General features: G+C 37.5%; 1 non-coding gene across 1 annotated transcript; it reads left to right on the forward strand.

Moving 5' to 3' along the window:
• Positions 1-13,769: 13,769 nt before the first annotated feature.
• On the forward strand, positions 13,770-13,904 carry LOC132542912 (small nucleolar RNA SNORA21). The gene has a single exon (XR_009553882.1). It is a non-coding gene; the product is annotated as a small nucleolar RNA SNORA21 (small nucleolar RNA).
• Positions 13,905-14,395: the final 491 nt, after the last annotated feature.

Raw genomic sequence — 14,395 nt, forward strand, 5'->3', positions numbered from 1 at the left:
AGGCAGACTGGGGGTATGGACCCACCAGTCAACGCCCATGTTCAGCGGGGAAGCAATTACAGAAGCCAGACCTTCTACCTTCTGCAACCCTCAACGACCCTGGGTCCATGCTCCCAGAGGGATAGAGAATGGGAAAGCTACCATGGGAGAGGGTGGGTTATGGGGATTGGGTGTTGGGAATTGTGTGGAGTTGTAGCCCTCCTACCTTATGCTTTTGTTCACTAATCCTTTCTTAAATAAAAAATTTAAAAAAAAAAAGAAAGAAAGGATTAATGAACAAAAACATAAGGTAGGAGGGGTACAACTCCACACAATTCCCAACACCCAATCTCCATAACCCACCCCCTCCCATGATAGTTTTCCCATTCTCTAGCCCTCTGGTAGCATGGACCCAGGATCATTGTGGGTTGCAGAAGGTAGAAGGTCTGGCTTCTGTAATTGCTTCCCCGCTGAACATGGGATTTGACTGGTCGGTCCATACTCCCAGTCTGCCTCTCTCTTTCCCTAGTAGGGTGGGTCTCTGGGGAAGCTGAGCTCCAGGACACATTGGTGGGGTCTTCAATCCAGGGAAGCCTGGCCAGCATCCTGGTGGCATCTGGAACCTGGTGATTGAAAAGAGAGTTAACATATGAAGCCAAACAATTTGTTGAGCAATCATGGATCCCAAGCTTGGAATAGTGGAGAGGAAGTGTTAGGGAGGTACTCACTGCAAACTCTAGTGTACTTCTGCTTTCAGGTATATATTTTGCAGTAGTTTATGGATATGTGTGCACATAAGCTCTCTCTCACAGAAACTGGTGTATATCTAGGTTATGGGACTTTGTTAGAAAGTGAACTACCTGAGATGAAATTAGAGTGTACTATAAAAGGAAAGGTCTCACCCGAGTAATGAAGCTGAAGGGTTGTCATTCCACACGTGAAGTCTCTGGACACAGTCTGAGGTGAAGCGTGTTGAGGTGGCAATCGTTGTGTTGGTTAGGTTGTGATCGGTGGATGCAATATTATTTGGTTTGGATTGGGAGATGCATATGGGAAAAGTGGGCCCTATCCAAGGGTTCCAGGACTGGGAGAAGTAGGGGCTCTATAGTGGAGATGTGAGGTTCCTGCTGTCTTAGGGTTCAAAAAGACAATAGATAGTTAATGTTATCATCACATTATTTGGTAATTGGGTTAACTGTGAAAAGTCCTTTTGTTATGGTTTGCTGTACAGTATCCAGTATCTTGTATATAGCTGTGCTATTGGATGCTTCTAATCTACTTGGTCTAGGCTTTTGAGAGAGTCTGCATATCAAATACACAGCCTATATATTAAAAAGATTCAGTTTGTGTTTTGAGAAACTTTGAGACATACAATTGATTTTCCCCCTCTCATATTAATTAACTACTGATTTATATGTCTACATTTTGCTAGGAGTGTACATAAACACCATTCCCACCACCAAAGGACTGTGACCCATCCCTCCCGCCCACTCCCACCCCCCACTGGCCCAGGAAGCTGCATTTCTACCCCTCACCACAGGGTTTTTACTTTGGTGCCCTACTTACAATTTGATCAGGTCCTGCTTTTAGTTTCCCTTTCAGATCTTCTTAGTCAACTTCTGTTGATGAGTGGGATCATCCCATACTCATCTTTATCTTTCTGACTTAGTTCACTTAGCATAATTCCTTGTATTTTTTTTAACTCATTATTATATTCTTTTACTCTCTATCTTCTGTCTTTTAAAAGAATTAATCTTCTGCCATTTCAGAGAATTTTTGCAGTTTTATTCATAATTATAAGTAATTAACATTTAACATGCTATTTTTGAAAACATAAATAAAATTATAAATGAATGTTAAAATTAGGCCTAGAGTATTTGGTCTTGATAATCTAATTATTCTAGTTTTTTTAGTATTACCATATTTAATAATTTGAGAAAGAGGTAGAATTCTTTGAACAGTTCATTTATCTGATCATTTCTTTGTTTAGATTGTCACTGATTTTTTCATTGAATTGGCACATATAATTCCATTTATTTTACATATTTTTCCTTTTTTTTTAATTTGTTTTCCCTTTTGTTTTTTTATTGTTGTTGTATATAACTATTGTTGTTGTTATTGATGTTATCAGTTAGATTGAATAGAGAAAAATGGAGAGAGGAGGCGTAGACAGAGAGGAGGAGAGAAAGATAGATTCCTGAAAACTAGCTTCACTGCCTGTGAAGCGACTCCCCTGATGGTGGGGAGCCAGGGGCTCAAACCTGTATCTTTAGGCCAGTCCTTGCGCTTTGTGTCACATGCTGCTGCTGCCTCCACTGACTCCCTATTTTACATATTTTTTAAAAGTATAATCTACGTCAAAATCTTTCATTTTACTCTGAGATTATTGTTACTTAAATCATTTTAACTTTTTCTTCATCGTTTATTTGTGATAAATATTATTTGTCATCAATTTTCTTCTAAACTTTTGTGCTTAAAAATAACAAAACCCCCCACCTGCTGTGAGGGAAGGGCTTCTCCCAAGCACCAAAGCAGGCCTGTAGGCATCTCTCTTCCTCTCTATCTCCCCTTCCCCTCGAAATTTCTCTCTGTCCTATCCAGTAAGAAAAAGAAAAAAAATAAAATTTAGATACATTTTAATATGAGTAATACATTTATTTACTATATTCCTGCATATATTCTACAATCTTTGCTGTTTGTATACAATAATTACATAAACCACATGCCACTAGTTACTCATTTTCCATATCACAATAGCTTGAACTTTACCTGTGTTTTTGTTTTTTTCCTCCAGGGTTATTGCTGGGGCTCAGTGCCCGCACCATGAATCCACTGCTCCTGGAAGCTATTTTTCCCCCTTTTGTTGCCTTTGTTGTAGCCTTGCTGTAGTTATTATTGTTATTGTTGATGTTATTGGATAGGACAGAGAGAAATGGAGAGAGAAAGGGAAGACAGAGAGGGGGAGAGAAAGACAGACACCTGCAGACCTGCTTCACTGCCTGTCCCTGTAGGTGGGGTGCCAGGGTCTCGAGCTGGGATCCTTCCTCTGGTCATTGCGCCATGCGCCAAGTGTGCCCAATCCGCTGCTAGCTCTCTGGTGTGAAATAAGCAAACATAAATGTCATCTTTCATGGCAGATAGCACAGTGCTGACCTATAGAAGTGAATACCTGTGGTGATTTCCTCCATTGCTTGGAGAAGTCCATCATCACATCATCAATTGATGAAACTAAATATTACCTGATAGATTGTCTTGATCTATACAGAGATTGAACCGTTCTTTGAAACACTGTTTATAACCAAGTAGGGCAAATCAACACATGACTTTACTGCTTAATGGCAGTATGAAGACACTCAATAGGATATGGACATTTATTGCCAAGTTAAATCTCCTGCAGAGAAGCATAAAGTAATACTTGAATATCTGTGATTCAAAAATGTGTAGTGTGTATGATTAGATGTGCCTGGGTACGAAGGTATGGCTGCAAGTTATTCCAGAAGTCTTTGCTAATCAACACAGCAATGAGTTTGCTAACTCTGGGTAACCAGGTGCCTTAAGATAGCTTCAAAAATAGCTAATACTGTCACATGAAGTAAAGACAATGAGATTTTGTGTATTATGACAAACAGCTGTATGCTATCAGACCTGATTGGAGATTGTTTTTACTATATTGTTGGAAACATTTGCAAGAATTAATTTTATCATCTGTGACATCTGCTGTTATAAGAAGTGGCATCTGGCTACAAGAGCACTGGTCGGCTATAATTACATGAAAATGACAATTTCCTTTTTGCATATTTGGTATTCATGAAATGTGATGCTATAGATTTGATATATTTTAAAATATTTTTTTTCAAAACTACATGAATACAAAATCATCTGTCATTTTAAACTTTATGCTTACCCTTATTTTTCACTATGACCTGGGCAAAAACAGTGTTTCAAAAGAGAAATCATTTCTAATTTCTTTTCTATGGTATAGAATCAAAAAAAGGGATTTTCTAGAAAAAGTTCACATATATTACCTCTTACTTCCCAACCAATAAATTCTGATTCTACCCAAGTTGTGTCTTCTAGTTTATATATTCACTGCTTTTTAAAGAAATGTTACTGGGGGCTGGGTGGTGGCACACCTGGTTGAGCACACATGTTACAATGTGCAAGGACCTGGGTTCGATCCCCTGATCCCCACATGCAGGGGGAAAACTTCACAAGTGGTAAAGCAGTGCTTCAGGTGTCTCTCTGTCTCTCTCCTTCTCTATCACCCCCTTCCCTCTCGATTTCTACCTGTATCTATCCAATAAATAAATAAAGATAATTTTAAAAAGAAAAAAGAAATGTTACTGTATTTTTGTTATATAATTTATGTATGCTTATGTATGGAAAAATATAGTAAGGGGCTGGGTGGTGGTGCACCTGGTTGTGCATACATGTTACAGTGCTCAAGGACCCAGTTTCAAGTCCTCAGTCCCAACCTGCAGGGGGGAAGCTTTGCGAGTGGTAAAGCAGGGCTGCAGGTGTCTGTCTCTCTCCCTTATCACCCCCTCCCTTCTCAATTTCTGACTGTCCCTATCCAATATATAAATAAAGGTATTGCAAAAAAATAAAAAATAAAGAACCATAGAAAAAGAGATAAAGAAAGGGAGAAACTGAGGGTGGAAGGGAAGGAGAGAGCAATAGATGATAGATAGACAGACAGACAGATAGATAGATAGATGATAAATAGATAGAGATGTTAGATAGAGACTCAATGAAGATATAACAGAACACCATTCTGGTGCATGTGGTAGCCAGGAATGGAACCAGAAGTTCAGTCAAATAAATCTAGTACTCTACTAGTTGAATTATTTCCCAAGCCATTATAACTATTCTTGCACATTCTCTAGATAGCCTTATCTATATTATTAATCTTGTGATGCTTAATGAATTTTCATATTATTTATTAATTTATTATTGGATAGAATCACTTAGAAGGGGAAGATAAGGAAAGAGTCAGAGAGACACCTGCAGCCCTACTTCACTACTCTTGAAGCTTTCCCCCTGCAGCTGGGGATCAGGGGCTTGAACCTGCATCCTTGCACAGTGTAATGTGTGTACTTAATCAAATGCGCCACTGCCTGGCCCTGAAAATGAATTTTTAAAAAAAAAATTGTATGTTATGTTTGTTGCTAACAAAGAATGCAGTTGACATATATAATTATACTGACTGTGAGTTGATTACATTGATTGTTAGACAAAGGGTTAATTACCAAAGTATATAGAAAACACAAAACTCCACAAGAGTCTTATTTCTGAATTTTTGTATTTACACCAGCATATCAAATTCATTGATAACTTCCTTGTGGAAATTACATTCCCAGGCTAGGTAGGAGATGGATAATGTATATCAGTAATAGATACATTTGAAAGTAAATAATTTAGCATCTTAAAAGAGAATAAATATTGTGGAAATAGATTAAGAGCAATGAGAAAGAACTTTAAATAGAATGAACAATGCTTTGAGGGGGTAGCATCTGGATAAAATTTTCAGAGAGGAGTAAGGGTATGTCTTTCCTAGCCTGATGTACTGAACTGCAGAGATGGGTAGATGTGAATCTTCCATTTACTTAGAGGGATAAGACTTGGACATTCAGCATTAATAGTCAGAAACACTTAGAAACAAAAGGTGATGAGGTTATCAATACTGATAAAATGTGTGTGATAGGATAAAGATGTGGAAAATTGGGGAGGGGGTGGCAGTGGCACACCTGGTTAGGAGCTCACATTATAGTGCACAAGGACCCATGTTCAATCCCCTGGCCCCACCTGCAGGGGAAAACGTTCACTAGTGATGAAACAGGACTGACTGTTGGTGTTTCTGTCTTTCTCCCTCTCTTTCCCTCACGTCTCCTCAATTTCTCTCCATCTGTAACCAATAATGAAAATAAATAAAAATATTTTAAATATCTATGGAAAATTAATTAGCATGGAATACAAATGGAGTTTTAGAACACATGATTTATTCTCCTTGACCAAAAAAAATTTCCCTTAGTGGTTTAAGGTAATTTGAGTCACTAACTACACACCCAGTGGTTTTTTTTATTTTACTTCTTTCAAAGCTTCAATTTTCTTAATTATAGTCTAACAATTGCACAGGTTTATCAGGATCATACATTTCTAACTGAAATAATTTCTATTTTGAAAAAAACTTAAAGTATGATAAGATAGATATTTTACCAGGAAAAGAGATTTAATAGGGGACTCTAAAATCAGCTCCGTGGTGTCCTTTTGAAACACAGCTTATTTGGGGGAAAGTGCTGAATGTATGTGTTCATATTCTGGATTATTTACCCCTTGTTTTGCCTTAATTAGTATTTTCCATAGATGAGAGGTAAACTCAGGCATTTCTGAGTTGTTCTCTATACTATTGCAAGAAGGAATCAGAGAAGAGGAAGAAGAATGACAATTGTGCTATCCAGATCAAGGCAATTTTGGTATTTAACAAATTTGCATGTCATAAACATATACATCAGCACTTGAGAACCTGCCCTTGTAAGCAAACATTTTAATAAGCAGATGGTTCTGACTGAGTGACCACTTTAAACACTTACTCCATCGAGGCTTTGACAACTTGCTTGAAACAGGTTTGTACCCTTCATCAATTTCATGGCATTTTTCAAGAGCAACCAACTGACTTATATCCTTCCCAAAAAAGTTAAAATATGTGTGCATAATTTGAATTTTATTTTTAAGTTGAGTACCAGCACTTATTTTTCCTTATTTACTCATATTTGTGATACAAGTTAATTGCTTAGGCTAATCCATATCATGTCTTCTTTCCTATCATACCTTAAAGCCCTTATGTCTCATTATTTCCAAGTTTTTTTGTGATGTTTTTTTCTGTGCCACCAGTCTAGCTCTCGTTCCATATTTAATTCTATCATTTCCTAGCTGAGAATTTACTGATCCTTCCCAATCCAATGTAGTCATTGTCTTTCTTTTTTTTTAAGTATTTTTAATATTTATTTATTGCCTTTTACTGCCCTTGTTTTTTTATTGTTATAGTTATTATTGTTGTTATTGATATCATCATTGTTGGATAGAACAGAGAGAAATAGAAGAAGGGAAGACAGAGAGGGGGAAAGATAGGCACTTGCAGTCCTGCTTCACCTCTTGTGAAGCAACCCCCTGCAGGTGGGAAGCCAGGGGCTCGAACTTGGATCTTTACACCGGTTCTTTCACTTTGCACCATGTGCGCTTAACCTGCTGTGCTGCCGCCTGACTCCCATTATCTTTCTTTTTTCTTTTCCTTTTTTATTTAAGAAAGGAGTCATTAACAAAACCATAGGATAAGAGGGATACAGTTCCACCCCATCTTCATATCCCATTCTCTGTCCCTCTGGGAGTAGGGACCCAGGGTCATTATGGGGTGCAGAAGGTGGAAGGTCTGGCTTCTGTAATTGCTTCTCCACTGAACATGGGCATTGACTGGTTGATCCATACTCCCAGTCTGCCTCTCTCTTTCCCTATTAGGGTGGGTCTCTGGAGAAGCAGAGCTCCAGTACACATTTGGTGGGATCGTCTGTCTAGGGAAGTCTGGTCAGCATCTTGCTGGCATCCAGAACCTGGTGGCTGAAAAAAGAGTTAACATACAAAGCCAAAGAAATTGTTGAACAACCATGGACCTAAAGACTGGAATAGTGCAGAGGAAGTGTTGGGGGGTATTCCCTGCAGGCTCTTGTGTACTTCAGCTTTCAGGTATATATTTTTCCCTAGCTTATGGGCACATGTGAACATATGTTCTATCTCAGGGGACCTGGACTATATCTAGGTTTGGGGACTTTATTGGGGAGTGGACCACCTGGAATGAAATTAGAGAATACTATTGAAAGGAAAGGTCTCACCCAAGTGATGAAGCTAAAGGGTTGTTCTCATTGTCTTTCTTTATTCCCCTAGCACATCATTCAAGATGGCTGCACTGAGCTGCAATAAAATGTTGAGAGAAGCAGTTACCTCTGTCTGGCCACTCCTGATATGGGGCCAGAATTCCTTAGAACAAAAAGATCTATTTTTATATTTATATTAATCTGTTCCTAATACTTCTGTCTACTGTTTTTATAGACATTCCTTTAAATGAAGATTTGCTTTGAACTTAAATGGAAGACTAAAGAGTAGAGAAGGAGATTCTGGAAGACTGGGAGATAGTTAAGTCAGTAGAGCATACACTTTACCTTGTGTGAGTACTTAGGACTGAGCCCTTGGTCATCACAGGGGAGCAGGAAAGCTTTAAAGAGTAGTGCTGTGGTGTCTATCATTTTCCCTTTCTCTTTCTATCCCTCTGCTTCTCACTCTTTATCTAGAGGAAAGGATAAAATGACCTCCAAAAGCAGTAGTCATATAAGCACCAAGCCTCTTTGATAAATTTAGTGACAAAAAGGAAGAAAGGAAGGGAGAAAGAAAGGGGGAGAAAGGAAAAAGAAAAAAAGAAAGAAAAAGGAAAGGAAGAAGGAATGAAAGGAGGTATCATTATGTAGTTGGGATGCATTGGATCGACCTTCTCCTGGTGCATCCCGTGAGTACCCATTCATTGGGGAAACTGACGATCCTTCCTAGCCGACTGAACCCACATGGATCCCAGTCACTTTCAAAGCCAGCAACAAGCAGCTCCTGACAGCTTTCAACCTGACCTGTTGACTGGCTACGGAAGAAGGGCAAACGCTAGAAGAATTATGTAGTTACCGTTTTCAAAATCTTGTGTAAATATACATCTTGTGTTAAGACTTTTACATGAATATTTATGTAACACAAAGTACAGAATATGTTGTATTGCACTAAAGTAAAGAATTCTGGGGCGGGGGGGGGTGTTTAGGTCCTTGTACATGATGGTGGAGGAGGAGTATAGCGTTATGTGAAAAACTGAGAAACATTGCACATGTACCAACTACTGTATTTTACTGTCAGCTGTAAACCATTAGCTCCCCCAATAAAGGAGAAAAAGTATAGATTAGGATGAATAACAAGGGTGTACTAACATCCATTGTGAATATTATAGCACAGTGTTATTGAAATAACATTACTAAAATTATATCAAAGGGCCAGAGAGACAGCTTGTTGTGTAGAACTCCTGCATTGCTCAGTGTGCCACCGAGAGCCGAGTTCTGATAACTCTTGGAAATTGTTCTGGCTGTGGAGGAAGATCTTTTGCTCTGGTAGGTCTTTTTCTCTGTCAACCTAAATGAAAAAAAAAAAAAGTAGTGTACAACACTGAAATCATGCATGAGGGAGATCTGACTACAAACACACATCATTGTCATCATCATTTTAAAACTTACATTAAGCATTAAGACAGACTTAAATTTTCAATAAATAAAATGTAATTAGGAATGCTAGGCAAATGGATTATTACCTCCAGGAAGGTAGACAAATATGATGTTTTAAAACATTTTTAACCTCTTTCTAAATTGATTATGCCACTATAGTCTTCCTTAGAAGTGTAACACTTCATCTGAAGTTTTCAGAGTTATCAAATATTCAAATAAAAACTAAAAATCAAATAGAACACTATAAGAAGCCATTTGTTGAACAATTCCTCTATGCCAAGCACTGTCCTAAGAGTACATGGAATTTTTATTCCATGTATTACTTAACAATGGTTCTACAATACTTTAAGTGAATAAAACATAGGAGGGGGGAATGTAGGTGTATGGGTGATGTTCAGATAACCTCAAAATGTTATAAAGAGGATACAATTCATGTGTGAGTGAGTCTAAAGTTTATTGTTCCACTGAATCCTGAAATGTATTTCTGAATAGTTCCTGAAATGTATTAGTAACCTCTATTACTCCAAATTCTGCTTGCTGTGCTGGATTTTAAATCTCTGCTCCCTGGTCTAGACTGGATTTTTTAAATGTTTATTCTTCCTTTTAGTTTATGAAACAGTTTATGAACCTGGGCCCTTGCACACTGTAATGTGTGCACTTAACCAAGTGTGCCACTGCCTGGCCCTAGAAGTTTTTTTTTTTTTTTTTTAAGTTCATTTCTTTTTTAAGATGTGAAATAGAGAAACCAAAGGACTACTTGCCATTGCCATACTGTGGTAGTGGGTAGTTTAACCTGGACATTGAGGATGGAAATCCAGTGTCCCAATAAACTGGAGTATTTCCCTGACCTGGAAGATCCTATCTTGAGTGTCTGTTATGCTTACTTTTCCCTCTTTATTCCTGATGCCTCCTTCCTGAAAATGAAGCTACAACAACTGAAAATACATGATTGTGTTCCATGTTTTTGTATAAGGAACGTAAGTGAAATATATGATTATAACTACAGATGTGTGGTGACAATAGCAAAAAGGTTCCAGAAACTGAAACTCTAGTTTTAGAATCACAAAACATAGTTTTTTTTTCTTTATAGAAAATTTAAGAAGAGGGGAAGTATAGCTTATTTGGGAAAGCAGCTAGCTGGCAATGTCACATTTCATTACATATAATGAAAACAATTCTCTTTGCATTAATGAAAATTTTGACTGGCAGAATGATTAAATTACAGGTGGCTGTGATGTCACACATATGGTTGAAAACTGTCTTGATTTCTAACAGATGCATATTCCAAGTTGACACCAAATAAGTACATCTTGAATACCTCAACTATCGCAGTCTAACGTTCACGGAATATTGTGATTTTATTCTTTCCCAAGATAGCACCAGCAACTTCAAGAGAATCGTTTAACATTGTATTATTTGGAAAGGCTAGCTATGAATATTTCTATGTTAGGAAATAAACGGTAAGGAAAATATACTTCCTCAAAAAATATTTATAAATTCCCATGTCTTGAATATGTACTGTACCAGAGATATTTTTAAACAATTCTAGAGTAATAGGCATCCTTAATATGGAATAATCCCAAAATTTCAACTGATATGATCTGCAAAACTTAATATGACATAGAAATTACTGATCATCTACTATATTATAAAATCTAGTCTAGTTTCTGTGAGAATTGCAAATATGGATAATCATGGTACAAGTGATGATATATAGTAGGAATATTAGTAAACTATAAAATTATAAAAGTAGAGTATAATGGAAAACAACTGCAATTGGAATACACAAATACAGATATTTTCTCATTGAATTTTAATAAAATAATTTATGGGTGATATTTGATCAGAATTTTGAGGAGTAAGAATCATTTTTACAGATCCAAGAAAGATGACAGAGGACCTAGTGGGTGTTGTATTGTTATATGGAAAACTGGGAAATGTTATGCATGTACAAACTATTGTATTTACTATTGAATGTAAAACATTAATTCCCCAATAAAGAAATTAAAAAATTAAAGTTGGGTTAGAGAAGCTTAAGCTTAGTAAGACATTCAGTTAAGAATACTAATACTATGGCCCACCAATATCCTTCCTAGGAATTTTTTTTTAATTTTTTTATTTAATAAAGGATTAATTAACAAAACCATAGGGTAGGAGGGGTACAACTCCACACATTTCCCACCACCCAACCTCCATATCCTACCGTCTCCCCTGATAGCTTTCCCATTCTCTATCCCTCTGGAAGCATAGACCCAGGGTCATTGAGGGTTGCAGAAGGTAGAAGGTCTGGCTTCTGTAATTGCTTCCCCGCTGAACATGGGCTTTGACTGGTCGGTCCATACTCCCAGTCTGCCTCTCTTTTTCCCTAGTAGGGTGGGTCTCTGGGGAAGCTGAGCTCCAGGACACATTGGTGGGGTCTTCAATCCAGGGAAGCCTGGCTAGCATCCTGATGGCATCTGGAACCTGGTGATTGAAAAGAGAGTTAACATACAAAGCCAAACAAATTGTTGAGCAATCATGCACCCAAAGCTTGGAATAGAGAAGAGGAAGTGTTAGGGAGGTACTCACTGCAAACTCTAGTGTACTTCTGCTTTCAGGTATATATTTTGCAGTAGTTTATGGATATGTGTGAACATAAGCTCTCTCTCACAGAAACTGGTGTATATCTAGGTTTTGGGACTTTGTTAGAAAGTGAACCACCTGAGATGAAATTAGAGTGTACTATAAAAGGAAAGGTCTCACCCGAGTAATGAAGCTGAAGGGTTGTCATTCCACACGTGAAGTCTCTGGACACAGTCTGAGGTGAAGCATGTTGAGGTGGCAATCATTGCGTTGGTTAGGTTGTGATCGGCGGATGCAATATTATTTGATATGGATTGGGAGAGGCATAGGGGAAAGTGGGCCCTATCCAAGGGTTCCAGGACTGGGGGAAGTAGGGGCTCTATAGTGGAGATGTGAGGTTCCTACTGTCTTAGGGTTCAAAAAGACAATTAATAGTTAATGTTATCATCACATTATTTGTTAATTGGGCTAACTTTGAAAAGTCCTTTTGTTATGGTTTGCTGTACAGTACCCAGTATCTTGTATATAGCTGTGCTATTGGATGCTTCTAATCTACTTGGTCTAGGCTTTTGAGATCCCACTCATCAACAGAAGTTGACTAAGAAGATCTGAAAGGGAAACCTTCCTAGGAATTTATTTAGTAAAAGCAAATGCACTCATCCAAAGAGATCTATATGCACCCAAGTTCTTACTTTCAGAATTTTTAATATCACAAACTTGGAAGCAACCTAAATACCTAATGAAAAATTAGTATCTAAGAAAGTTGTGATATATATATATTATATATATATATATATATATATATATATATATATATATATCATCTGTAAGACAGAATGAACTTATCTCTTTTGACTCATCTGGGGTAGATCTTGAAGGAGTCATGTTGAATGACATAAGCCAAAAAGGGAAGGACAAATACCAGATTATCTTACTTATGAATGTGGCTATAAGGTATGTTAAGAAATGGAGAGAGGACGTGGGCAGAATCCTCACTTGGATAAATGATTCAATAGGGCAACAGAAACAAAGAAAGAGGGTTGTGGCTATAGCATAATGGATACAAAAAATACTTTTATGCCTGAGGCTCTGAGGTTCTAGGTTCAAACCCAGGAGCATTATAAACCAGTGCTGAGAGTTGCACTGCTCTCTCTCTCTCTCTCTCTCTCTGTTTCTGCCTCATTAAAACATAATAAAGAAACAATTCAGAAAGAAAACAAAAAGAAGTAAAGAAAGAAATACAAAATGAAACTTGGACAGATTGTGGTGCATTGCATCAAAACCAAGGACCCTGAAGGGGGTTGGAGAGGGAGGGGGCAGAGAGAATATTGACGATCTGGTGCATGATGGCAGAAAAGGACCCAAGTTGAGGGTGAGGGTGTTTTGCAGACACTTATCACAAGGAGATAAGAAACTGTCCTGATTTGTCAATGACTATATTGGAAACCACTAACTTCCAAAAAAATGATTTGGGGGAAAAAAGGATACAATTAAGAGTGTAAGTAGAAATATCTCAGATAAAAAGAAATAAATGGTTGAGTTAGCTTGCACCCTGATGAACACATTTGCATTGAAATATAAAATATCCTCACCCCAGGGTTGTCCTGTAGCACAGGACTAGCCCTTGGCTCAAAGCACACAGACTAGCGTAAAGATCCCAGTTGAGCCTCCTGCTCCCCACCTGGTAGTGAAGCAGGTCTGCAGGTGTCTTTCTCTCCCCCTCTCTGTCTTCCCCTCCTCTCTCCATTTCTCTCTGTTCTATCCAACAACAAGGACAGCAATAGCAACAATAATAACAATAAAGGCAACAAAAGGGAAAAAAATAGCCTCTAGGAGCAGTAGATTTATAGTGCAGGCACTGAGCCCCAGCAATAACCCAAGAGACCCCCCCCAAAAAAAAACTAACATTAAAAAGAAAAATGCCCAGCCCCCCTTTTAAAAGCCCTCCCTGGGCCTTTTACTCATGACCCACTGAGCCATCAAGAAAGGAAAGAGTAAAGACACCACTTTGGGGTGAAGCAGCTGCATATCATGTTGTTTGCTTCAATCCAATGTGTGACAAGTTAAAAATAAATAAACAAATAAAATAGAAATTATTCCCCATATATTGAAAAGTAAAATAGACACAGGACAAACTTTCAACAGCATATAAATTAGACCTTAATTATTGTAAGAAAAATACATTTCTTTATCAATGTAGGGCATTGACTGGCATTCAAAAAATACATTAAAATATTTGGAATAATTGCTTTATCTGGTAGCAGTATAAATATTTCAAATTATCTCAATAAATATAACCCACTTAGTTATACAATTTAAGAATTAATTTGACACTTCATTTATTTCTTCCCTTGTTCTATTAAATATAATTTGAATGTGCGACTACAGTTCTAGCAGCTTGTATAAAACCACAAAGTAAAATATGATGAACTTTAATTTTTAATGTGAGAGCCTAAGAATGAAGTTTAGTCTATTCATGAAAACTATAGTGAATTAGGTCAAAAGAAACAAAATGCTGACAGATGACACAAGCGATAGGAAAAGTCTTTTTGAAT

The sequence above is a fragment of the Erinaceus europaeus genome, chromosome 1 (genome assembly GCF_950295315.1).
Source record: "Erinaceus europaeus chromosome 1, mEriEur2.1, whole genome shotgun sequence".
In the NCBI taxonomy this organism is placed as follows: Eukaryota; Metazoa; Chordata; class Mammalia; order Eulipotyphla; family Erinaceidae; genus Erinaceus; species Erinaceus europaeus.